Source organism: Musca autumnalis, unplaced genomic scaffold, assembly GCF_047663935.1.
Source record: "Musca autumnalis isolate F117 unplaced genomic scaffold, ASM4766393v1 scaffold_5, whole genome shotgun sequence".
NCBI lineage: Eukaryota > Metazoa > Arthropoda > Insecta > Diptera > Muscidae > Musca > Musca autumnalis.
Window position 1 is genome coordinate 6,933,305 of NW_027412088.1, and position 25,794 is coordinate 6,959,098.

The 25,794-nt window shown below is 38.3% G+C and overlaps 1 protein-coding gene and 1 long non-coding RNA gene across 3 annotated transcripts in view; one reads left to right on the forward strand and one right to left on the reverse strand.

Annotated features, from left to right (window-relative positions):
• The window catches only part of LOC141406538 (uncharacterized), a 376,869-nt gene that overhangs the window by 202,237 nt on the left and 148,838 nt on the right, over nt 1-25,794 (forward strand). The gene's annotated exons all lie outside the window — the stretch shown is intronic.
• The window catches only part of Su(z)2 (Suppressor of zeste 2), a 229,376-nt gene that overhangs the window by 43,839 nt on the left and 159,743 nt on the right, over nt 1-25,794 (reverse strand). For both annotated transcript variants that reach the window (XM_073992155.1, XM_073992157.1), the window contains exon 2: nt 11,777-11,859. The gene's annotated coding sequence lies outside the window, so the exon portion shown is untranslated. The remainder of the gene's footprint in view (nt 1-11,776; nt 11,860-25,794) is intronic.

Genomic DNA, 25,794 nt, shown 5'->3' on the forward strand with positions numbered 1-25,794 from the left:
ACAAAAATATTCTCCATCAAATTTCAATATAAGTCGCCGAATAAATAATATATGTATTTACAATATATGTATGTATATCAATAAAATATATACATCAAATTTGACAACAAAACACCCCAATATTTTTTGAATAAATTTGTTTTGCTCTTTTTTCGAGTTGATGAATGAAAGTAACATGAAATTAAGTTTTAGACGAACGGTGTTAAACGAAGAAGTCCCAGAACAACCTAAATATGTATCTAAGTAAAAAAACTTTGTTAAGAAAATTACGTTACAAAATTAGATATTATGGTAGAAATTATTTGTTAAACTTTTAGACACTTAATTAAAATTTTTTACACTCGATTCTTACGGTACCTATAATCTTACTCTATTTCGAGTATTTTCACTCGCATTCCTATTTTCTTGCAAAACTCGTACCCGCATGTACTTTATTGTACTTTACTTTATTTATTAGTATTTTCTACTAATAAACAGAAGTGAGATTTTTTGCGCCTAGAAGGGGGTAACGTCTTTTGTAGAGTGACTTGACCTATGGGTGTTTCGAATCCACCAATTTCTGCGTGCATCGCGAGTTTGCAGACCACTGCATCTCGGTTACATGCACTTGGCAAAAGTACTAAAAAATCACAAAACTATATTTTATAATTACTATTTGTGCATAAGCCACACATTACTTTTCGAACCATGTTAATGTAAAAATGTTTAACTCATTCTATTACATGAATGCATAAAAAACTCAAACCACAAACAACAAATTGTAGCTTTCTGAAAAAGTGGTTAAAGAAAATCTAATTAGTTTCGAAAAGACGAAAAACTTTGTAAATGTCGAAATAAATCTTTTAAAGAAAATGACAACAGCAGCAACAACACCAATAGCAAAATATGCATCTTCAAAGGGCAACACTTGTGTGGCGCGACATGAAACTTGCAAATTACAACTTTTGTAATGAATGGGACGGGCAGGCAAAAGTGAATAGCAAACGAACAAAACACACCATCACTCAAACAGTCAGGCAGGCAGCCAGCCAACAGCAGGCAATCAGTCAGTCAGTGACGCCAAAGAAAAATACACCAAACAGTCAAAGTTGCATAAATTTTAATCAAAATTTAAGTGTTGAAGTGTTTTGTTGTCTCATTAATGACACTCACTCTTCACAGCGATGAACTGCCATCCAGTCAGCCAGCCACAGCAGAAGAACACAAGGAAACTCCTTGTTTTCGTTTTTTGGTACTTCTTTTTTTTCTGTTCGCAAAAAAAACAATTCACCACAAAATGAGGAGAGGAACACTACAAATTAAGGGATAATTGAATGATGAAGAGGAAGTTGAAGTGGTTTCGTGTTGACGCCATTCTCATTCAAAGACGAACGAACAAAACAAAAAAACACACAACAGAACTCTGAAACCCAACAAGGATGACGGTCTGTGTACAGCTAAAAACAGCAACAAAACAAAATACAACAAACAAGAAAACCATACAAGGAACAACGGACACACAACTCACCCTCTCATTAGCAAATGAGCTAATGAATGCATGAAGAAACATACGTTTCTGTGTTGTTTTTGTTGTTGCCGTTGCTTTACGTTTTTGTTGTTCTTTTTTCATTTTGGCATTGTGAATGATTGCAACGAAGGGGAGGGACTGGTCTTGTCTCTGCATGCATTAAGGCAGTCAGGCAGGCATGCATGGATGGCGTGGCAATAAATTTCCAACAACTTTTTGTGTCTCCCATCCAACACAAACAACAACAGGCAATATGACCTAATTGGCAATGCCAAATTTCAAACACAAATGAGATTCATGTGATTCATTTTATAAAGAATACTGTTTGACGCCACTAAAGGCATTTTCAATTGTTAAGAAGTCAATGCAGATACAGCTCGAGGTTCATGCGACGTCGATATTCACCGTCAACGCAGATTGGTCCGTAGACCTTTCGAAGAATTTTTCTCTCAAACACACCAAGCACTGCCATGTCTGCTTGCGCAAGTACCCAGGCTTCGGAGCCATACATCAGCACGGGTAGTATCAGTGTTTTGTAGAGCGTTATTTTTGTTTGACGAGATGTGGCTTTGTTTTTGAACTGCTTACTTAAACCAAAGTAACATCTGTTGGCCAATACAATTCTTCTTTTTATTTCACAACTGATGTCGTTTGTTGTGTTTACGGAGGTGCCGAGGTAGACGAAGTCTTTTACTACCTCAATATTATAGGAACCAACTTCCACAGTCGGTCCGAGCTCAATGGACACCATCAATTTGGTCTTCTCACCGTTTACCGCCAGACCCACTTTAGCAGATTCTACTTCGACCTTCATAAAGGTATCAGTTACTTCTTTTACTGATCGGCCTATGATGTCTATATCATCAGCATAAGCAAGTAACATGTGACTATTGGTGTAGATTGTGCCACTTCTTTTGACGTTTGCCTCTCGAATAACCTTTTCCAGCAGGATGTTAAAGAGATCACACGAAAGGCTGTCTCCTTGTCTGAAACCTCTTTTGGTACCAAACTCTTCGGAGAGGTTCTTTCCTATTTTAACTGAGGACCTCGTGTCAGTTAAAGTCATTTTGAAAAGACGGATGAGCTTTGCGGGGATACCAAATTCAGGCATGGCTTGGAATACCTTTGAACGCAGCGGGCTGCCGAAGGCTGCTTTATAATCGACAAAAAGGTGGTAGGTGTCGATCTGCATCTCTTGGGTCTTCTCCAGGATTTGCCGCAGGGTAAATATCTGGTCAATAGTGGACTTGCCAGGTCTAAAGCCGCATTGGTATGGTCCAATTATCTCGTTGACCATAGGCTATAGTCGTTCGCACAATATCCCTGACACGATCTTGTAGGCAATAGGGAGTAGACTTATTCCGCTATAGTTAGAGCATACAGTCTTATCTCCTTTCTTGTGGACGGGGCACAGGATACTCAGGTTCCAATCGTCGGGTACTCGTTCTTCCTGCCAGATGGTGCTAACTAGCTGATGAATACACCTTATCAGCGTGTCGCCTCCGGTTTTGAACAGCTCGGCTGGTAAGCCATCGGCTCCTGCTGCCTTATTATTCTTCAGCCGATTTATTGCTGTCTTTACCTCATCTTGGCTGGGCGGTATACATTCAATACCATCTTCCGGGATTGGGACTGTGGTATCTTCGTCGTCTTCGCTGCTATTGGATACCAACAGTTTTGAAAAATGTTCTTTCCATATCCTGAGTACACTATCTGCATCAGTTACCAAATTACTTTGCTGGTCTCTACAGGAGGATGTGCCTGTACCAAAGCCATCAGTTTGATGCTTGACTCTTTTGTAGAATTTTCGGACTTCATTCTGGCTCCTGTACATCTCAAAATTTTCACCCTCCCGCTTTTCCATCTCTCTCTTTTTCCTGCGGAAAAGACGTTTCTCCTCTCTCCTTTTCTCCCTGTATCTCTCTCGTGCGCTACGCATTGCTACGGATTGTAAAGTAGCCCTATATGCCGCATTTTTCTCTTCGGTGGCAGCACGACACTCCTGATCATACCATGGATTCCTTGGTGGAGGCCTCTGGTATCCAAGTATGGATTTTGCGGCTGTTTGCATGGAGTGGGCAATGCTTTGCCATTGCGCTGATATGTTATCGGGATGAGGAGTGCTTTGATTAAGCAATTGGGCTAGTTGAGTGGAATATGCTGTGGCTATCTGTTGTGATTGCAGCTTACCGATGTCTAACTTTCGTGTTGTGTCTGTTCGTACTTTGTTTGCTACGTTTAAGCGGGTGCGTACCTTTGCTGCAACAAGGTAGTGGTCCGAATCAATGTTTGCGCCTCGGAACGATCGTACATCCAACACACTAGATGAATGTCTTCCATCTATCACAACATGATCAATTCGATTTCTTGTTTTCTGATCTGGAGAAAGCCAGGTGCCCTTATGAATATCAAGGTGATTAAATCTGGTACTGCTAACTACTATGTTTTTTGCAGCTGCAAAGTCTATCAGCCTCATTCCATTGTCAGATGTTTCACTGTGGAGGCTGAATTTCCCGACTCTTGGGCCAAAGATATTCTCCTTTCCAATTTTGGCATTAAAATCGCCTAGAATGATTTTAATGTCATGGGCAGGGCAACTGTCATATGTTTCTTCTAAGCGCTCGTAAAATATTCTGTTCGTCCTTTTCTTCAGTGGGCGCAAATAAAGCTGATGTTGAAGAATTTAGCTTTTATTCGAATTGTAGCAAGTCTTTCATTTACTGGAGTGAAGCTGGATACCAGATGTTTTAGTCTCCGACTAACTACAAATCCGCAACCAAACTCATGCTTTACGTCATGGCAGCTATAATACAGTGCGTCAACTTTAGGTGTTGTTGTGACGCCTTTCCCAATCCATCGTGTTTCCTGTATGGCAGTGATATCGGCCTTGTACTTTTCAAGTACGTCTGCCAATGCGAAGACTGCACCTTCTCTTTAAAGAGTGCGAACATTCCAGGTGCAGATTCGCAGATCATGGTCCTTAAAACGTTTGCGGGGTTCGTCAACTTTAGAGGCGGTTGTTTTTCTTTTCTTTCGTTTTTTCATAGTATGCTGTTTTTTCTAGGGGAGGGTTACTAACCCTACGCCCAAACCCAAGTTTTTAACGTTCTTATGGGAGAACCCGCGGCACATGTTAGCTCACAACCTTTAACGGGTGTTAAAGGCAGTTCCCCAAGTGACACCACGGGGAGGTCAGTGTCCACTTGAGATGAAAGAGGGACTAAGATAAATCCTGGGCTTTGCCATGTTAAAACCGGTCAGGACCGTTGCTTGGTATCTTCAATCCCCTACGTCACCCTATATAATAATTAATAATACCTAATAATAATAATTGTTCCACAAACATCCCAGACGGGACAGGGGAGACTTCTCTCATATCAATGAGTGCACCCCGATTCATATTAGCTCAATGATATGGGACCTACTGTTTATTGCCGAGTCCGAACGGCGTGTCCTAAGATCACCAATTGTAGAGAACTTTTACATGGCTGAAATACTCAGGAAATGTCGCCAACATCACTGAGGGGTATTTTGCCACCGTTGAAAATTCGATGTTGTCTGGCCTGGGAATCAAACCCACGACCTTTAGCGTGCAAGGCGGGCGTGCATACCATTGCACCACGGTGGTACCCACAAAACCTAATAATCTTGTTTCTAAAATAGGCAATTTTAACATTTAGCAAAAAAAAATTGAACTTTAAAGGCCAAAATTTCGAATTAAAAATGGACAGTTTTTGCCATAAAATAGTCAAAATAGTCTTAAAAATTATCTTGTCTGTGGACAGGATTTTGTTGTACTCAATAAGCTCAGTACATTAAAAATAAAAAAGTGGGATGGATGGACGGCTAACGAGATATCTCCGTTCTTTGACTACCTTCGCCAACCTACTTTGCATCATTGTTGAGGTAAGATTTTCTTCGTTGTTTTTTGGAATATCGCGATTTTCGATTTCGCCTTCCACCTGCTCGCTCCTTTGAAGCCTTGGCCTGCCAGCTCTGCGGTTACAGCCATGTGTCCCGTATTTATACGCCTTTTTTAGCGGGTTCATTATCGCTCATTCTTATGTCATGGCCTAGCCATCGCAATGGTTGTGTATAGGTTTAACTATACTGATGTCGTTGTATAGCAGATACAGTTAGTGGTTCATACGACGTCGATATTAACCGTCAATGCAGATTGGCAAGTAGATCCTTCGAAGAATTTGACTCTTAAAGACAACAAGAACTGCCTTATCTGATTGCGTAACTACCCTGGCTTCGGAACCAAACATTAGCACGAGTTTGACGAGACGTGGCTTTGTTTTTAAACTTCTTACTTAAGCCAAAGTAGCATCTGTTGGCCAATACAATTATTTTTCTTATTTCACAACTGATGTTGTTTGTTGTAGTTTTTGGAGGTGCCTCAAAATTAGGAAATTAGGAACCAACTTCCACAGTTTTTCCGATTTCTATGGACGCATTGCGCCCGGACACCATCAACTTGGTCTTGTCGCCCTTTACCACCAGACCCACTTTAGCAGATTCTCCTTCGACCTTCTTAAAGGTATCAGTTACTTCCCTTAACATGTGGCTGTTGGTGTAAATTGTGCCATTTCTTTTGACGTTTGCATCTCGTATAAACTTTTCCAGCAGCATGTTAAAGAGATCACACGAAAGGATGTCTCCTTATCTGAAACCTCTTTTGGTACTAAACACTTCGGAGAGGTTCTTTCCTACTTTAAATGAGGACCGGGTATCAGTTAATGTCATATTACAAAGCCAAATAAGCTTTGCGTGAACGCCAAAATCAGACATGGCTTGGAATACCATTGAATGTATAATGCTGTCGAATGCTGCTTTATAATTGGCAAAAATATGGTATGTTGGTATGGTATATTGATCTGCATTTCTTGGGTCCTTTCCAAGATTTGCGGCAAGGTAAATATCTGGTCAGTGATGGTTTTGCCAGGTCCAATAGGAATTACAGGTTCCCCGAACGACTTATGCAGACTTATGTAGTTGGAGCACACAGCCTTTTGTGTAAGCGTAAGAGTTCTTTCTGGCAAATGGTGATGACTAGCTGATGTATAAACATTTTCAGCGTGTCGCCTCCAGTCTTAAACTGGCAAGCCGTCGTCCCCTGCGGCCTTATTTTTCTTCAACCAGTTTACATCTTGGCTGAGCCGTAAACACTCAATATCCTCTTCTGGGATCTTCGTCGTATTCGCTAGTATGGGATACCAACAGTTTGGAAAAAGGGTCTTTCCATAACCGGAGTACATTATCTGTATCTGTTGCTAGATTTCTAGGCCCGACTCTGCAGGTGGATGTGCCTGTACCAAAACTATCAGTTTGATGTTTCACTCCTTGGTGGAATTTTCGAACTTCATTCTGACTCCTGTACATCACGATTTTTTCACACTCCCGATATTCCATCTCTCTCTCTTTTCCTGCGGAATAAACATTTTTCTTCTCTACTATTCTTCTGATACCTCTCTCGTGCGCTAAGAGTTTCTATTGATTGTAGAGTAACCCTATTTGCACGGTGACCAATATTTTGGCATGATAATAGAGTACATTTTTTCTTGTGTTTGAATTTTTCTCATCTACGAACATTGCCATTTCAGAATCCGCAAAAACTTCTCAGGTGTAAGCGGTTTTCATTCAAATTTAGTTAATGCGCACCGTACTTGACATTGTTTTATAAGGAGGCGATATAGTCAGTGCATTGTCCCAATTTGAAGATCTATATCTCAAAAATGGCAAAACCTACTAAAATACCGTTAGGGCAAATCTTGTAGAAAATTTTCACTACTACAATATTTCCTTTAGTCCGTTTACGATAAGATTTGCGGTTTCCAAGCAAAATCGTGAAAACCTAAAAAACTCTAAATATGTGAACGTTGACCGCGATTTATTTGAAAATCCCTCCGGCGATTTCTTATTTTTTTATTATTATTTTTCTCATCTATGCACATTGCAGTTTCAAAATCCGCAAAAACTTCCCAGGTGTAAGCACCTTTCATTTAATGTTAGTTAAAGCGCACCGTGCGTATATGCCGTTACAATCTTCTATTCGGTAGCAGCACAACGCTTCTGGTCATACAATCATTTCCCGGATTTAGGTCTCTGTAGTGGAATTCTATAACTCATTTTTTGAGTTACCGACAAAAATTGGTAACATTAAAACGCAAAATTATGAATGAAAGGATCAATAAAAGTTCATAACACTGTTGCTAACTGTTTTGGGTGTTAACTTACAGAAAAAAATCATTAATTACCGAAATTATAAACATATTAATTTTACCGATATTTATCGCTAACTCGGAAAATGAGTTAAAGAATTCCAATACTGGTATCCAGGAATTGATTTTGCGGCTGTTTCCATGGAGAGAACAGTACTCTGTCACGGTGCTGATATGTATGTTATCGGGACTAGGAGTGCTTTCATTAAGCAACCAGGTGGGGGGTCTTATTTATCTTTGGTCTGTTCGTCCTTGTCTTCAGTTAGGCTTTTGTCGGAATTGTACCAAGTCTTTAATTCACTGGGATGAAGCTGGAGACTAGTGTTTTAACCTCCGACCAAATACAAATCAGCAACCTAACTCATGCTTTGTGTCATGGCATCTATAATACAGTGGCCACCTTTGGGATTTGTTGCGACGCCTTTCCCAATCCATCGTATTTCCTGTATGGGAGTAATGTCGGCCTTGTACTTTTCAAGTACATCTGCCAGTGCGTAGACTGCACCTTCTCTATAAAGAGTGCGAACATTCCAGGTGCAGATTCACAGGTCGAGGTCCTTTTTCTTTGTTTTTTTTTTCGTAGTAAGATGCCAGAGGTGACACTACGGTGAGGCCAGTGTCCACTTGAGATAAGAGAGGGGCCAAGATAAGTCCTGGGCTTTGTCACGTTACAGCCGGTCAGGGCCGTTGATTGGTATTTTATCGTTATATACCTGAAATTAAAACTACTATATAAAATTCGCCTGAATTCGCCTTTTGTATCACCATCCTAAATTCGCCTTGGTTTTCGTATTTAAGGACTTTATGGACAGTAAGCCTCATATAAGGACAGCAAGCCTACCTGACTATTTTGTCTGCTGTCAAACCACATCATTGTGATTTGAAATACCAAGAAACTCAATTCATAATTACATAAAATCATTTATGTTTATTGTCAAAATTAGTATAACTGGCCGACCATCTATAGACCTTGTTTGTATTATTAGACTGCAGAATATACATGTTGTGTTTATTTTAGCTGAAGTCCATATTTGAACAACAAAATGTTAACTGTGGGACAGTGGAAGAGAAGACTATTGTTTCGAATTAAGCACTCATGCTCTATGTAGTTTACATTTATTCTTGATCAAGGTAAAATTCTAAGTCGATGTAACCATGTCAGCCTGTCCGTCCGTCTGCTGAAATCAATATACAGCTCGAAATTTTAAAGATAGAGCTTTGTATTGCAAATGTGCTATATCGGTCCACGTTTTGATATAGCCCACATTATCACACCTAAATGGCTGAATTTGGGTACTTAGTCTTCGCTGGAGGTAGAAATCTTTCTACCAGAATTTTATCGTTATAGGTGCACGCCTTCATATAGCCCTCATAGAACGGTACCTTCCAATTTTCGGTATTTTTAGGGTTGTGGCCTCAATATTCCAGAGAAATAGCTGAAATTTGGTATATGAAATTTGTCGGTATAGGTCCACGCCTTCAACTTTCCCACAGAAATTTGTCGGTATAGGTCCACGCCTTCAACTTTCCCACAGAAATTTGTCGGTATAGGTCCACGCCTTCAACTTTCCCACAGAAATTTGTCGGTATAGGTCCACGCCTTCAACTTTCCCTCAGAAATTTTTCGGTACAACCCCACGCCTTAATATGGCCCCCTAGAACGGTATCTCCCGATTTTCGGTATTTTGAAGGTTATGGCCACAATAATCCATCGAAATGGCTGAAATTTGGTATTTACTCTTCATTGGGGGGTTTTCAAATTTCCCCTCTTAATTTGTCGGTATCGGTTTACGCCTTCATATAGCCCCCATAGAACGGTAACTCCCGATTTTCGGTATTCTGAAGGTTGTGGCTTCAATATTCCACCAACATGGATGACATTTGGTATTTAGTCTTCGTTGGTGGCAAAAAATTTCCCCCCAGAAATATGTCCGTGCATGTCCACGACTTTATATAGCCCCCATGGAACGATACCTTCCGATTTTGGTTATTTTGATGGTTGTGGCCACAACAACCCACCGAAATAGCTGAAATTTGGTATTTTGTCTACGTTGGAGGTTAAAACCTTTCCGATTGAAATTCGTCGGTGTAGCCCACATAGAACGGTACCTCCCAATTTTCGTATGCCACCGAAATTTTCAGTATCCCACCGAAATTACTGAAAATTGTTGTTTAATCTTCCATGGGGTTATAAAATATTCCAGAAGAGAATTATCAGAATAGGTCACCGTCTTCCTATATCCCCCACAGAAGCGTACCTCTTGTTTTTTAAGTTTTAGCCACGTTATCTTACCGAAATATCGAAAATATGGTATTTAGTCTTCTTTGAGTCTAAAAATTTTCCACCAGAAATTTGTCGGTATAGATCGACATTTTGATATATTAAAACGGCACCCGCCGAATTTCGGTAGTTTTAAGGTTAGCCACATTATTTTACCGAAATTGCTGCAAATTGGTATTCAGTATTCTTCATAAATGAAAAGAAACTAACGCCTTCTTACTTGTTGTTCAATGTCTTCCTAATTTTTTACACTGGCAGTGGAGATAATATTAAATAAGTACTCAAAACGGAATTCCTTAAAATCCCCAATATTTTTTTTAAATTTCCCCAAAAACTCCACAAACGCCTAAGTGGAATTTTTTGTCCCCATTGCCAAAAATATATCCCCAATTTGGGTAAAAATCCCCATATACTGATAACGCGGAGTAATACACAAGCTCTGTGCATGATTGGTATGCTGAACGTATTATTAATACAATATTCGGACATATTATTAACCATACGCCCCACGCACCGTCGTGATATGCTAAAGTGTTAGATACGCCGTTCCAGACTTTTTAAGATATAGTTGTTAAGGTTTTCGCATATGCTCTTTCAGAATTTTGTATTACTTTTTTATTGTTTCCCAGTTTTTGAGAAGTCCATGAACCAAAGCAAAAGTTTTCAGTTTTTCTTGAATGAATGAATAATTTAACCCACATAAAGCCACTGGTCGTTTATACGCCGTACAAATGGTTGCAAAAATTGACGTCAAACTCGGATATTTTAGGGTTTTTTGTGTGTTTTTTTTTTTGCATTTTGTTATAGTATTGTCTATTATCTGTCATTTCATGCTTATAAAGCTTCCTTTGGTCTATGCATTTCCACGGATTTGGTCCAAAATGCAAGCAATTCAAAAAAATCGATTTTTTATAATTTTCGAATTTTGATGAAAAACTTAGCATTTAATCTTAAATGTTATATTCATATAAATTCAGGGATTTGTTAGGAATATAGTAAGAATATTTTTTCAACCAAAAACTAATGGATTGTCATGTAAGAATGCGCCTAATTTTCGCTTCAAAGTTTTCGACACTTTTAAAAGAAGACCCGATTGCAGGAAAACTATACGTTTAAGGGAAAAAATTATTTGATAAAAAAATATAAAATATCTAAAAAATATTATTTTGATAAAATATTTTAAGTTTTCTCGCAAAAAAAATCTTAGAGGTATGTGTGTTACTAATTAAACTTGATGGTCAACTTGCGTTTAAAACAATTTTCTGGCAAAAACTGATCTCGAGCTAAAAATTTTTGAAACAAAATATGTGTTTTATATATCGATAGCACTAATTGTCTCAAATATGAGAACAATTGTTAGTCATTTTATACAGTATTTCACAAATGGCAGAATGTGTGGATATGGAATAAATATACAAAAAAGCTTATTTTCAAAAAGTTACCCATATGATCTATGCTCCAACAAATATTCATCTAAATTTCGTACACTGTGCTTAATAATTCATGTTACTATAACATAATTGCTCTGTCCCAGAACCTGCAAGAATCTACTAATTTTTACTACGATAACAATTTTCCCTTTATGTTATCGAAGAAAATAGTAAATATTAGTAGATTCTTGCAGTTCTGGAACAGACCAAATAACAATAATTGTTCCAAAAATATTCCATACGGGACAAGGTAGACTTCTCTCATATTATTGAGTGATTCATATTATATATTCACAAATTAATTTTACTTCAATCCGAGAAATAAAAAACTTACCATCTGATAATTCGGACATCTTTTATTTAATTTCGCATATCTTGGCAAACACTATTATTACGTCAACGTCTGCGGCATTGAATCTAAAATAAAATTATGTTTCTAATTAAATTTAGAAAATAATTGTATTTTAATTTGAATATTAACAATCTATTGCAAAAAATTTCTGTTCCTAAATTGTTGTTCAACTTTTGAGCAATTTCTCTGCAACTTAAAATCCCTAACTTTTTTCCCAAATGAAAATATTGCGAAATTAAAAATTCCTCTTTGCAAAATAACTCAAATTTCACAACATTTCTGGGAATATCCAACAAATAATTCAGAAAACTTTTCACAAAATCCCAATACAAATAAAAAGCCAACATCAAATATACATTAGTGTGGATGTGTATGTATGTTTGTATACCTTCATATTCATCTTTTCATTATATCTGTATGTACATATGTTCAATGGTACGAACGGACCATTAAAAAGTCAGAGTCAGCAAAAACAAAACAAACAAAAAAACGTTGTATAAAACTACATGTTTTTATTGTTGGGGTTGTTTTTGTTGTTCGCTACAACTTTGCAACCAAAGCTCCAATCCATTCCATGAATAACAAAAACATTCTACATGGTCAACTAATGCTACACACATTCGCATAAGCACTCCGTACTTCCAATCCACAATTGCTGCCAAGAAATCTGTTGTAAAGACCAAGGAACAGGCGAAGGAGGGACGAATGAGTATTTCTATGTCTACAAGTTGTAGACTGCTGAGACGGACTGACTATGACAGACAAAAAATAAAAACTAAACAAAAACAAAAATGAAGGCAACCTAAGGTTGTTGAGACAAAGACATTGAGTCTTCTTGCCTAGTCTTGGGGTTCCACTGCAACCCATACCATTGATGTCTCGTTTTTATTTGCCTGCTTTTTCAACGGCTGGCTGGCTGGATTAAATTGAGAATTTCTGAAAATGTGTGAGTTCTGTTGGGAGCTCGCTCCACCATTGAGTGGATGGTGTAGCAGTGTGTGTGTTGGTACGGAAGCTAATGGATTTGGGTGTGTGTGATTGTATGAGTGTGTTTTTGCTATGAATATTGTATGGAATCTAACCACTGGCAAAGCAACTATTCAAAGTACATCGTAGATAAAAGTCTGAAATAACAAAAACAACAACGGCAGCAACAATAATGAGGCAAATGACGGAAGACAAGAAGTATGGCAAAGTGATGTGGACACAAAAGCTGATGTGGTATGACAATTTGTGACATTAATGTTGGCTTAAAACTTAAGTTGGAGACATATCGTCGGTGTCACTTATGGCACAAATGTGAAATATTGTCTATCACATGTAACAAATTGATAAAAAATATTCGCATCTTTGTCTCAATAAATACAAACTACTAAATCGAGAATTAAAATTCTGATATTTAAAAGTGTTTTTAAACTTGTAGTTTATTAAAAAACTAATTTAATACCTGGAAAAAACTTATTCTTCCTCGTCGAAACGTAGATATATGGGAAACTAGAGCAGATAGGAAAATGAAGGAGCATACACGAAACCCCTAGAAACCACCTATATCTCAAAAAGTTATAAATGGTGTATGGAACACTTAAGCATGGCACCGACGATATATTATATACCTCAACGACAAGACCTGTTGAACACTTGAACTTTTGTGAGGGAGTTACATTAAGGAGGTGTCGGATGTTTTCCATTCGAACTTACTATAAGTTTAACATAAATATTACAAGGTTCAAAGTTAGGAAGAAACACCTGATCCATTTTCGTTTGCATACCCGTCTTTCTTATAGGGGTTTGTGAGTTCGAGACTGCATGTCAGTTTCATAATCTTTCCATGACGGTTAAAGCCCTAAGCGGTGACAACCCCGACGTGCATAGAAATTTAATATTCAAGACGTATATACATATATGAACAATTTTCATCTCTAGTGGGGACGCGCGCACCCTAAAAATTAGCGTCAACGTGGAAATATTGAGTTAAAATCTGGTTGAGAAGCTGAATTTTGAAGAGAAAATGTTTCACCTTTCCCCTCCTTAGTGTCAAGGACAACTTTACCAACAAGGAGTTTAGTTCCAACATTGTTTTCAAGACTTAGAATCTTCTAAACTTTGATCTTCTTTCTGGCAGCGTTTTAAGCATTTCTTCTTTCTCTTCACCTTTCAAAAACTGATCACCCTCAGGGTACCACCCTTGGATCTGCTAAGCCTAAAACCATTTGCCTCCTCAAATTATCTCCTCTTTCGCCATCGACGGTATCCAATCTGGGTTTGAGAAGCCTTTAATGATTTCATAGTTTATGTGTATACCATACATGCCTTAAACATTGCTTTGTATGTGTCAAGGAGTAGTTCAGGAAGCTTCAAAGCTATCTCATTTATCTATTTGGTAGGTACGTCATGCGGGTAATGTAGGGGATGAAAGATACCAAGCAGCGGTCCTGAGTGGTTTTAACGTGGTAAAGCCCAGAAATAGTCTTGGGCCCTCTCTCATCTCAAGTGGTGTCACCTGGGAACTGCCTTTAAAATCCGTTAAAGGTAGTGAGCTAACATGTGCTGCGCATTCACCCATAACAACGATAAAAACTTAGGTTTTGTCGTCGGTTTAGTAAACCGCCCTACAACAAGTAAAAAAGTATCAGTCGGCTTTGCCGACAGAGATATACCCTCAGCCTGTGTGGAGTGAAACACTTCTTTCCCAAAAAACTTATGTATTTATTTACGAAAACATAATATCGCTGTAAACAGGACCCTCGAACAGACTCTTAACCACACAAAAAAGTTTAACATTTGTGTGGATGGTACTCCAAGGATTGAACCGATAGGGCCCACTTTTGACCATAAACTAAGTTTGGACAACATATTTAGAGATCCAAAGTTTGGACCAAATCGGTCGCGCGTACCATTTTAGCGAATATTTTCAAAATTTTTGTGGGGGAGGTACCGGAAGGTGTGGACCTATAAGCACCACCTTCGAATTTCATCTAATATTCGAAGAAATATTACGATATCCAAAATGTGGACGAACGCAGTATTCGGTTCGAGCTCTCCAGCCACTACATATGGTGGTATAGGGGTTTTTACACGTTTCGGGCTGTTTTCTCAAGGAGTATGGACTTGCCCCTGAAAAAAACGTTTACTGTCGTAATTGAGGCAGCGAATGCAAGTTGCTTCCACATAAATCAGAGTGATTCGAGAGCAGGGGTTAAAGTGAATTTATCCGAAATTTTGTGTGGGAGGTATCCGAAGGAGTGGACAAATATAATCCATATTCGACCTGATCTATATCTTGTAGATATATTAGGATGTGCAAAGTATGGACCAAATCGGTCACTCCCTTCAAAATTTATCGTGCGCACAATTTTTCCGAACATTTTTGAACTTTTGTGGGGGAGGTACTTGAAGGAGTGGACCAATATGGCTTTTCTTCGAACTCAAAACTAAGTTCGAACAAAATATTACGAAGACAAATTGTGGAGCGAATCGGCAGATCCGTTCGTGAGTTATCTTGCGCTCCAACCACTACACGCGGTGTCATAGGGGTTTTTTCCAACTTTAAGGCTATTTTCTCAGGAAGTATTGACTTGCCCCTGATGAAACTTGTACCGTCGTATGGAGGAGAGTTGTTACAACAAAAATCAATGCGATTCGAGAGCTGGCCCTAAACTGAACTTTTCCGAAATTTTGTGTGGGAGGTATCCGAAGGAGTGGACCGATAGAGTCATACTGGAACCTCATATAAACCTGGTAGAAATTTCACGATGTGCAAAGTATGGACTAAATCGTTTACTCCCTTCAAGAGTTATCGTGCGCACAAATTTTCCGAACATTTTCGAACTTTTGTGGGGCAGGTACCGGAAGGAGTGGACAGGTATAATCCATCTTCGAACTTAAACTAAGTTTGGGCAAAATATTATGAAAGCCAAATGTTGGACCTAATCGGTTGATCCTTTCGAGAGTTATCGTGCGCTCCAGCCAGACATGCAGACAGACAGACGGACGGACATGGCTAAATCAACTCCAAATTGTCTGAAACACAATTCGTCTAAACATACTTGGGGTCTAAAACCATTATTTCGATGAGGCACATTTTGCCCGTATGAAAGTGTATATACCCTCGTTAGCATAAATGCTGAGGGTATAAAAACGAATCCTACTATGAAAAAAAATCCTACCATGCCATGACACAAAGCATGAGTTTGGTTGCGGATTTGTACCTTCACCCCAGTGAATGAAATACTTGCTGAAATACGGATAAGAGCAACATTCATCAACATCAGCTTTATTTGCGCTCATGCTCCCACTGAAGGCAACGACGAAGAGACCAAAGATATATTTTACGAGCGCTTAGAGCAAACATATGACCGTTGTGAATATCTTTGCCCAACAGTCGCGAAATTCAGTCTGCACATGGAAAAACCTGACAATAAAATGAAGGCGATACACTTCGCAACGACAAAAACATGGTAGTTAGCAGTACAAGATTTAAGCTTCTCGGCATTCATAAGGGTACCTGGCTGTCTCCCGTTCAGAAAACAAGAAATCAAATTGATCACGGTGTGATAGATAGAAGACATTCATCAAGCATGTTAAATGTCCGATCATTCCGAGGTGGCAGGAGTCCACCACTTTGTTGCAGCAAAGGTATGTACCAGATCAAAAGTTGCAAATAGAGTACGAATAGAAGCAATCCGGAAGTCCAGATAACATATCAGCACAATGGAAAAATATTGCCAACAGTCGCAAAATCCATACTTGGATACCAAAGACCTCCACGAAGGAACCCATGGTTTGACCAGGTGTGTCGTGCTGGTACCGAAGAGAACAATGCGGCATATATGTAGGGCTACTTTAAAATCAGTAGCAAGGCGTAGCGCCAAAAAGAGATATCGGGAGAAAAGGAGGGAGGAGAAACGTCTTTTCAGCAGGAAAAAGAAAGAAATAGAAAAGCGGGAGTGTGAAACAATCCAGAGGTACAGAAGCCTTAATGAAGGCCGAAAATTCTACCAAAGGATGAAGCATCATACTGAAGGCTTTGGCACAGGCACATCCTCCTTTAGAAACCAGCAATCTAATTTGGTAACTGATGCAGATAGTGTGCTCGGCATATGAAAGGAGCATTTTTCTAAACTGTTGGTATCCGATATTAGCGAATAAGGTACCACAGATACAATCCCGAAAGATGAAATGAATACCGCCCGGCCTAGATGAGGTGAAGGCAGCAATAAACCGACGGAAGAATAATATAGCAGCAGGAGGCGATGGCCTACCAGCCGAGCTGTTCAAAACTGAAGGCAACACACGGATAAGGTGTATGCATTAGCTAGTTAGCACCATTTGGCAGAACGCAAACCCGGTGATTGGGACCTGAGCTTCATGTGTCCCGTCCACTATAAAGGAGATAAGACTATATGCTCTACAAGATAGTGTCAGGAAGATTGTGCGAAATGCTAAAGCCTATGGTGAACGAAATAATTGGACCATACCAATGCGGCTTCAGACCTGCCAAGACCACCACTGACCAGATATTTAGCCTGCTGCAAAAAAAGCTTTCAGACAAGGAGACAGCCTTTCGTGTGACTTACTTGAAAGGATTGTACGAGATGCAGATGTTAAATTAAATGGCACAATTTACACGAATAGCCACATGTTACTTGCTTATCCTGACGATATAGTCATGGGCCGATCAGCAAAAAAGTAACTTATACCTTTAAAAAGGTCGAAGGAGAATCTACTGTGGTCTGGAGGTAAACGGCACGAAGAACAAGTTGATGGTGTCGAAGCACAATGCGTCCATAGAGCTCGGACCAACAGTGGAAGTTGGTTCCTATAATTTTGAAGTAGTTAAAGACTTCGTCTACCTCGGCACCGCCATAAACACAACAAACAATATGGTTTGTGAAATAAGAAGAAGAATAGTACTGGTTAACAGATGCTACTTTGGCTTAAGTAAGCTGTTTAAGAACAGAGTCACATCTCGTAAAAAATGAGAGAAAAATTCTTCGAAAGATCTAGGGCACAATCTATATATCAACTTCGTATGAATCACGAGCTGTATCATCTATACAACGACATCAGTATAGTTAAACGTATAGAGATACAACGATTGAGTTGGCTTGGTCATGTCATAAGAATGAGCGATGATGAACCCGCTGAAAAGGTGTATACATAAATACGGGGCACATGGCGGTACACGCAGAACTGGAAGGCCAAGGCTTCAGTGAAGCGAACAAGTGAAATACGACTTCAGAAAACTCTATATCCCAGATTGGGAAAATACAGCAACAGAGAGGAATAGAGATCTTTTCTTAGTTCGGCTTATGGAACAAATGTTCTGTAAACGGAACAAATGTTCTGTTACTAAGTACATATGTCATGCTTCAATTTAAATGCAGCTGAAATTAACTATTATTTTGCGAAAGTCAGGATGTCTTCCGTGGGCACCAACGTAATGCGTATTTTTGTTTCCGCAGCCGAGTTCATCTCCGACAAAGTCGTGATTTTATGGATCGATTCCGTATTGCGACGCGAGTCGTGTCGCGTTGCCAGTTGCAATTTTTCCATTACGTATGGCAAAAGTCGCCCGACGATGTCAAATTCTGTCGCCATCAAGTTCATTTTCCGGCGACAACAAATTAGCTGTCGCCGTGCTTTTTTGCAAACGAAAAAATGAAACGTAAATCACATTTTCATTTATTTTAAGTGAATTTATTTAATACTAGGGGACCCGGCGAACTTCGTCTCGCAGTTTGTTAGGCACAGAACTTTATGGCTTTGGTTCAAACCTATAATACTATCATTACTATCACCTTGTTCAATGGCAAATATTTCTTTGTTTTGAACTGTTTAGGACGATCTTTTAAACAGATGCACATTAGACAATTGTACTTTCGACAATTGTCAGTTTGACGAAGAGAGAAGGTACTGAGAGGCAAAGTGTTTCTATTTTACTCGACTCTCTCTTCTATAAACTGACAATTGCCGCGAAACAAATTAGGTAATTCTAAATCGGGACTAAGATATATTTTTTAAGCAAATAATACGTTTTGCGATGTAAATAAAAATATTTGGTAGCGCAGTTGAAGCAAAATAATACAACGCCCTACTCGTTTCATAATCGATGGTTTTCTGCAATTCTTGTTTCCACCACTGAACACGATGGGGGTTATCATGAACGGCAATTCCCCATGAATTTTTTCACTTTCTCCCTTAAGTTGCAACGGCGGAAAGACAAAACTCAAGGGGAAATTTTATTCATGATAACCCCCGATATTTCACTCAAGCAATTGAATATGAATTTGAATTTAATGCTGAATATAGTGCTTATTTAAATTTGCGTTTTAATCAATTAACCCATTTTAACCTATTTACCCATTTTGATCCGATCGTTATCAGGTAACCACCTTCGTCTGTTTTTATACTCTCCACCATAGTATGGAGGGTATATTTAGTTTGTTTTTCTGTTTGTAACACATCGAACTAATCATTTGCACATATATTCTTGATCAGGATAAAATTCGAAGACGATCTAGCCATGACCGTCTGTCCGTCTGTTGTAATCACTCTAGCGTTTGGAATAATTGAGCTAGAGCGCTATATTTTTGCAACCGAGCTTCTTTTTTTCCAAGGACAGGTCAAGTTCCAAGATGGTTATATCGGAACACTTTTTAGTATAGCCCCCATATAACGCTACCTCCTGATTTTCGGTATTTTGGGGATTTTAACTACATTTTTTGACCGAACTACCTGTAATTTGACAGTTGAGGTTCCCAGTAATCACAAAACATCTCCACCAGTGGTTCCCAAAGTATATCCACTAAAAACAGTCAAGGTCCATGTTTTGGTATAGACCCATATAGCGGTACCTCCAGATTTTTGGTATTTTGAGTATTTTAGCTAAAATTTTTGATCGAACTACCTGTAATTTGACCGTTGAGGTTTCTAGTAATTACAAAATATGCCCACCAAAAACTGTTAACATAGGTCCATGTTTAGGTGTAGCCCCCTATATAACTGTACCTCCCGATTTTCACTTTGATATAGCCCCATATAAGTTTCCTTACCGAAATTAACTCTTTTTTACTTATTTTTTCTGACTTCTCTATTTAATGTGATCTCCCGAATTCTACTTGCACTGCAAATTCGGTATTAGATGCAATGGCTCTGGTAACATGGACAGAGCTATTCTATTAGTTGCCGTTCTTTGTGTGTTTCGGATGCTTGAAGTCTTGTCACACTAACACGTGACTGTTGTCGATTACTTGGTCACCCTATATTTATTTTCGACGTAAACAACATTGTCAAATTAATATCACAAACTAATTAACGATTAATAAGTATTTACCTACTTATGTCGCCGATAAAGAATATTTGTCAGATAATTCGACCAAAAAATCTCCAGTTCCTCCGATTTCTTGTTTTTTTTTCCAATTTTGAATATCATCCTTTTTTCGAATGACATACATACAGTGTACCAACAGTACCAATGTACATATCGTCACCATAAATGCCCGAAGACGTAGCCCACAAAACCAAAACTTTACAGGAGAAGAAAAAAATCATTATTTTTTTTGTATCATGACAGATTCTAAACAGTGTAAAAATATATCTGGTACAGCTTAAATATTATACCGCATACATCGGAAGTTTATCTTTCGAAGATGTTTTTACCTACGGTTTAAAAGTAAAACTGTGGAAACCATTTTGGCATTATCATCTTAGTCTTTTCAATCGGTATCTGACCGAAACCACCACTAATCTTTACAAACTCTAAACTAAGCCCTTTTAACCATTTTTCGCTGTTAATTTCCTAAAAAGACGCTTGAAAATAAATGAAAATCGATATGATTGTGAATAAAAAATTCTATACAACTTCCAAAAATTGACAAAAAAGAGGCGTACAATGGACCCTCACAGTAGGTGCAAATACAATTTTCACCAAAAACTGTCCAAATAAGTGCCAAGATTTACTCCAAACGCGAAGCTCGATAGAAATTTCTGGAAAAATTGACTTCCTTGAAAAAATATTTTTGCAAATTTTTCGCACATATTCCCGATTTTTTTAGGTTTTATCCTTTTCTGCCATGAGACCATTCCGAATTGGTACGAATTGTCAAAATCTGTCCAGCCGTTCTTGAGTTATAAGCGTAGTAACTAACATCATCATTTTTTATATATATAGATTATATACGTTTTTTGGTTTTTCAGTGCTTATATTGGTAAAAATTACTTCAAAACAGCAATTTGAAATGTTGCTCGAAAAAATGGAAGCCCACCGAAACGTAAGTCAAGAAGTCAGACTTTTTGGCGAAACTAAAGCCACTTTTGATGAGGTGTGGAAGGATGTTGTGGAGCAATCAAATAGTTGTGTGCCAGATGAATGGCACAGAGTATGGACTCATTTTAAATCCAAACTTAAGAAAAAAAATTTCCCAAAATTAGAACATTACAGCTACTGGAGGTGGACCATCACAGGAAATATCTTTGTCGTCGATGAAGCAAGCGGTAGCAGACTTACTGCAAATTAATATGGTTTCAAATCCTGCAGGTGCGATCTACGGAATTGAAGAGACATGGGATGATAATAACAGTGAAATTGGACAATCTGCTGAGGTAGAAAATGAAAAACTTAAAAATGAAGTAGAAATTGACAACGTACTTGCCAACTAAACGTTTAAACTAAAAACTTTTCTACTCAGATATAAATGTCGAAAATCTTCCTTTGGTCCCATTATATGTACGTGTGTTCCGTCAATGCATCCGACAATGCCCGGGAAATTTGTTTTTGAATAAAAATAATGTTTATTTTGACGCTTTTCCTCTTCTGTTAATTTGGAAACAATCCAAATTGTACACAGTTTTTCCTCTATTAACTCCAGAACTTCGCTTAATACCTTTGACAATGTGGGTTGAGCCATCCCGAGGTTAAAGTCATTGCCATGAGATTTTTGAAAGCTTCCTTCTGCAAAAAACCTTAAAGCAGCACACACTTTAAGTAGTGGCTGTATTGCTGTTGATCTGTGGCTTTTTTGAAGTCATTTTTAATGCCTCCACTATATAAATAACAGCGTCTTTTGAAAGCCGAAAATAGGCTTTAAACCTAAAAAAAAAAAAACAATTTTTTTGATGAATGCTGGAAAACAAACTCACAATACTGATGGCAATTCTAAAGGATTAGATTTATCTCTTAAGTGTCGTCTGATAGATGCTACGTTAACTATATCTTCTTCACTATCATCAACAAATAATTCCACTGAGCTTATCATTTTAAAAAACTATAACTTTTGTGTACAACTTGTTCTTGTACGGAATCGACCCACAAATTTCCAGTATCCCATATTTGGGTTGATATGCTCCATCGTCTGACTGATACATCGTTTCTATGATATGAATGTTTAATAGGCACCGGGTGAAACCGTTGTGCGATGGTATGCACATCTGCACCGAATGTCCGAATTTGATTCTTAGTCCGGGCAACATCAAATCACATTTTCTAACCCGTTCGATAAAAGGTATGGATTCATTGGGTTAATATGAAACGGGTTGCACTAAGATTTGGACAATCTAGTTCCTAGTTCACTGCCCTAGTTCCTAAAAGTATGTGTGATTTCATACTAGCGAATGTATGAAACCACTCATACGTAGTTTTTTCATACAAACGATGAGATCAGTTGGAACTAAGTAGTGAAATAAATCGTTCAATTAAACTAGATTAGCACACATCTATGGTGCATTCATTAATATGAGAGAGTGGTCACGGGCTTGTATGTTTCGAAGGCTCTCAAATGTAATACTTTCCAGCGTTCGTTCGGTAGTGCGGATTACACATGGGATGGTACCATCACACCACGGTAGTTTAAAAGTGAAAGACATTGGAATTGTTCGTTCCAATCACGTAAGTTCTGGCCATCATTTCATTGTAACCACCTCATTTTGGCAGCCTCGTAAATGGAAGACAAAGCGCAACAAAGTGAGTAGGGCAAATAAACAAAATCTACTCAAATCGCCCCACTTGGCAAATTTCAAAGGGAAATCTGATAATATTTCACATTGGACGCTAAGGGGGTACTCTTCGAGGTTTGCTAAAGTGTTAAATTTCCAATTGGGCCGTGTCGTTGAGTTCAATGTTGCAGAATTACTCTCTTCACTTGGAGCATTGGGGGTTCTATGGCAGTGTTCATGTGAGTGTGTATATCTATGAGGGAATGTAATTGCACGACACAGTGTTAATGGTGTTAGTAACTGTAAAAAAATGTTCTTGTTTTTCTTCTTCTTCGTCGTAGTCGTCGTTTACCAACATTGTTCGTCATTGGAAAATTGTAATGTTTCTTTGCTTAGCTCGAGCAACTGGTTCATGGAGGCTAGACAAAAAAACAGACCCCCACCACATTGGGGTGAATAATCAATGCAGTGGTTAGTGGCGGCATATATTATCCATTGGAACAAGAAGTGGAGTTGGTTTTTTGGGGGAATCAGCCCAACGACCGTACAGCCTTTAAAAGTTTATTTAATGATGCTCGTGCTATTGTGAGAGCAGGGAAATTTTGATAGAAACACGAAAAGGCATATCGAATAGGCTTGATGTGGTGGAGGAGAGAAATTTAACATATCAACCACACACAAACAAAACCAGGCAGGGAAAGTGCGAAATTCTGATTTGCATTTACATATTTACACATTAACATTTTGCTTTTAATTTAACTTCAAAGATTGTCTTTTTTTCTGATTGTCTTTTTTTGCTGAGCCAAAATACGAAATGCGCCAATTTTTTACGGCTTTTATTGTATTCTGACACAAACAGCTACCCCGACGACGCGACACACAAACCCATGAATGGACAATGAATGCATCGGTCGTCGTCAGTACAACAACAAGCAAAATAGAATAACAAATGCAAAATATTCCGTGCGTGGGCTAGCTGGCGAATATTTAAAAAATATTGTTGCAAATGTAAAATGCTAAACATTTCGCTGAGATTCGTTGGCTTTTGATGCAAATTTAATCTAAACAAAATAAATTTATAAAACACGCAAATTCCAAATGAAATTATTGTTGTTTGTGTTCAAAGCAGAGCAGAGAATTAAATTTAGACGAATTTGACCTAATTTAATTCTTAAACAACAATAATAAAGTGTTGCAAACTGAAATATAATGTAGATTAAGTTGATATTAATGCACTAAATGAATGTAATTGTCAGTCTTTATTTTTTGTTTAACTCTTGGAAAATAACATAGATCAAAATGGCTTGATTTAGACACTTCCTCCCTTCAGGTCGATATTGAAACAGCAGTAAAGAGTCAATTACAATAAATTAGACATAAAGGAATATCGAGTCCTTAAGAGACAAACATCAGTTTCTATATTGATACTAATAAAAAGGGTGATTGTCAACGTGTCATCGATTTCAAGAAAGTCTTCGACAGCACCAGACTTTCTGGCATAAGAAAAGCATTGAGCTAAAAAGGAGTGCTTCAGAAAATAATTCCAGTAATAAGAGCGACATGAACATAAGACAGTAATTCCACAACAAAGTCGTAGTACAGCAGGTTTACATTTCCAAAGGATCTTCGAACAAACCCTAAACTGCACTTGGACACAAATGTTGAACTATTGTAGATGTTAAACTAAATTTCGACAAAATATCAGTAGATCCAAAGTTTGGACCAAATTGGTTGCCCCGTTCAGGAGATATCGTGCTTACAATTTTAGAGATTTTGTTTAAATATTGGGGGAAGTACCGTTGCTTGTGTACCGGTATTGCCCATATTCGAACTGAAACTAAGTTTGGACGAAAAATGTCGAAGGCCAAATTTTGGACCAAATCGGTTGATCAGTTCCAAAGTTATCGTGCTCTCAATGGTGCCATAGGGGGTTTTTACACCTTCAGGGCTGTTTTCTCAATAAGTATGGACTTGCCCCTGAAAAAACTTTTATCGTCCTAATTGAGGCAGCGAATGCAAGTTGCTTCAAAAATTCGATCGATATTTTCAGTATTTGGGTTACGGCATCCGGTATCGAATACACTTTCAAGTGGAATCTTGAGAGTTTTTGCCCGCCAAACATTTGCTGTTGAAATGGCATAAAACGAACTTCAATGGAACATTTTGCAATAAAACTAATCAAAACAACATACAAATGACATTTTTCCAATAAAATGAGTAAAACTAGACAAAAAAGCGGATGTTTCTTAAAAATTAGAAACACATATTCCAATACCAGAATTTTTTTTTATTACACAATTTTCATGTTTTAATTTCTTTTTTTGAGAAAAATGCTGCACAACAATTTGTTTGTTTGTATTTTTGTGTTTACCGTATGTCTTCACCGTCCGATAACCGTATGTATCGATAACTTTTTGAAATAATTTCATTCGTATAAAGGAATCCAAAAATTTCGAACGTTCGTCTTCGAACAAAAAATCACTCGATAACGGATGCGAGAATTATGCCCCTGATCTATATCTGGTAGATAGGTTCGTATGTGTAAAGTATGGACCAAATTGGTCACTGCCTTACGAAAGACAAATTTTGGACCGAATCGGTTGATCCGCTCGAGTGTTATCTTGCGCTCCAACCTACACGCCGTGTCATAGGGGTATTTTGCAACTGTCAGGCTATTTCTGAGGAAGTATGGACTTGTCTCCGATGAAACTTGTAGCGTCGTATGGGTGGCAGTGAATACAAGTTGTTACAACAAAAATCCGATTCAACAGCTGGTTCTGAACTGAAAATTTCCGAAAATTTGTGTGGGATGTACCCGAAGTAGTGGACCGATCGAGTCTATATTGGAACTTCATCTAATTTTGGTAGAAATTTCACAATGCGCAAAGTATGGACCAAAACGGTTACTTCTTTCAAGATTTATCGTGCGCACAAATTTTTCGAACTTTTGTGAGGGAGGTACCGGAAGGAGTGGACCGATATAATCCATCTTCGAACTTAAACTAAGTTTGGACAAATTTTGGACCGAATCGGTTGATCCGTGAGAGAGTTATCGTGCGCTCCAGCCA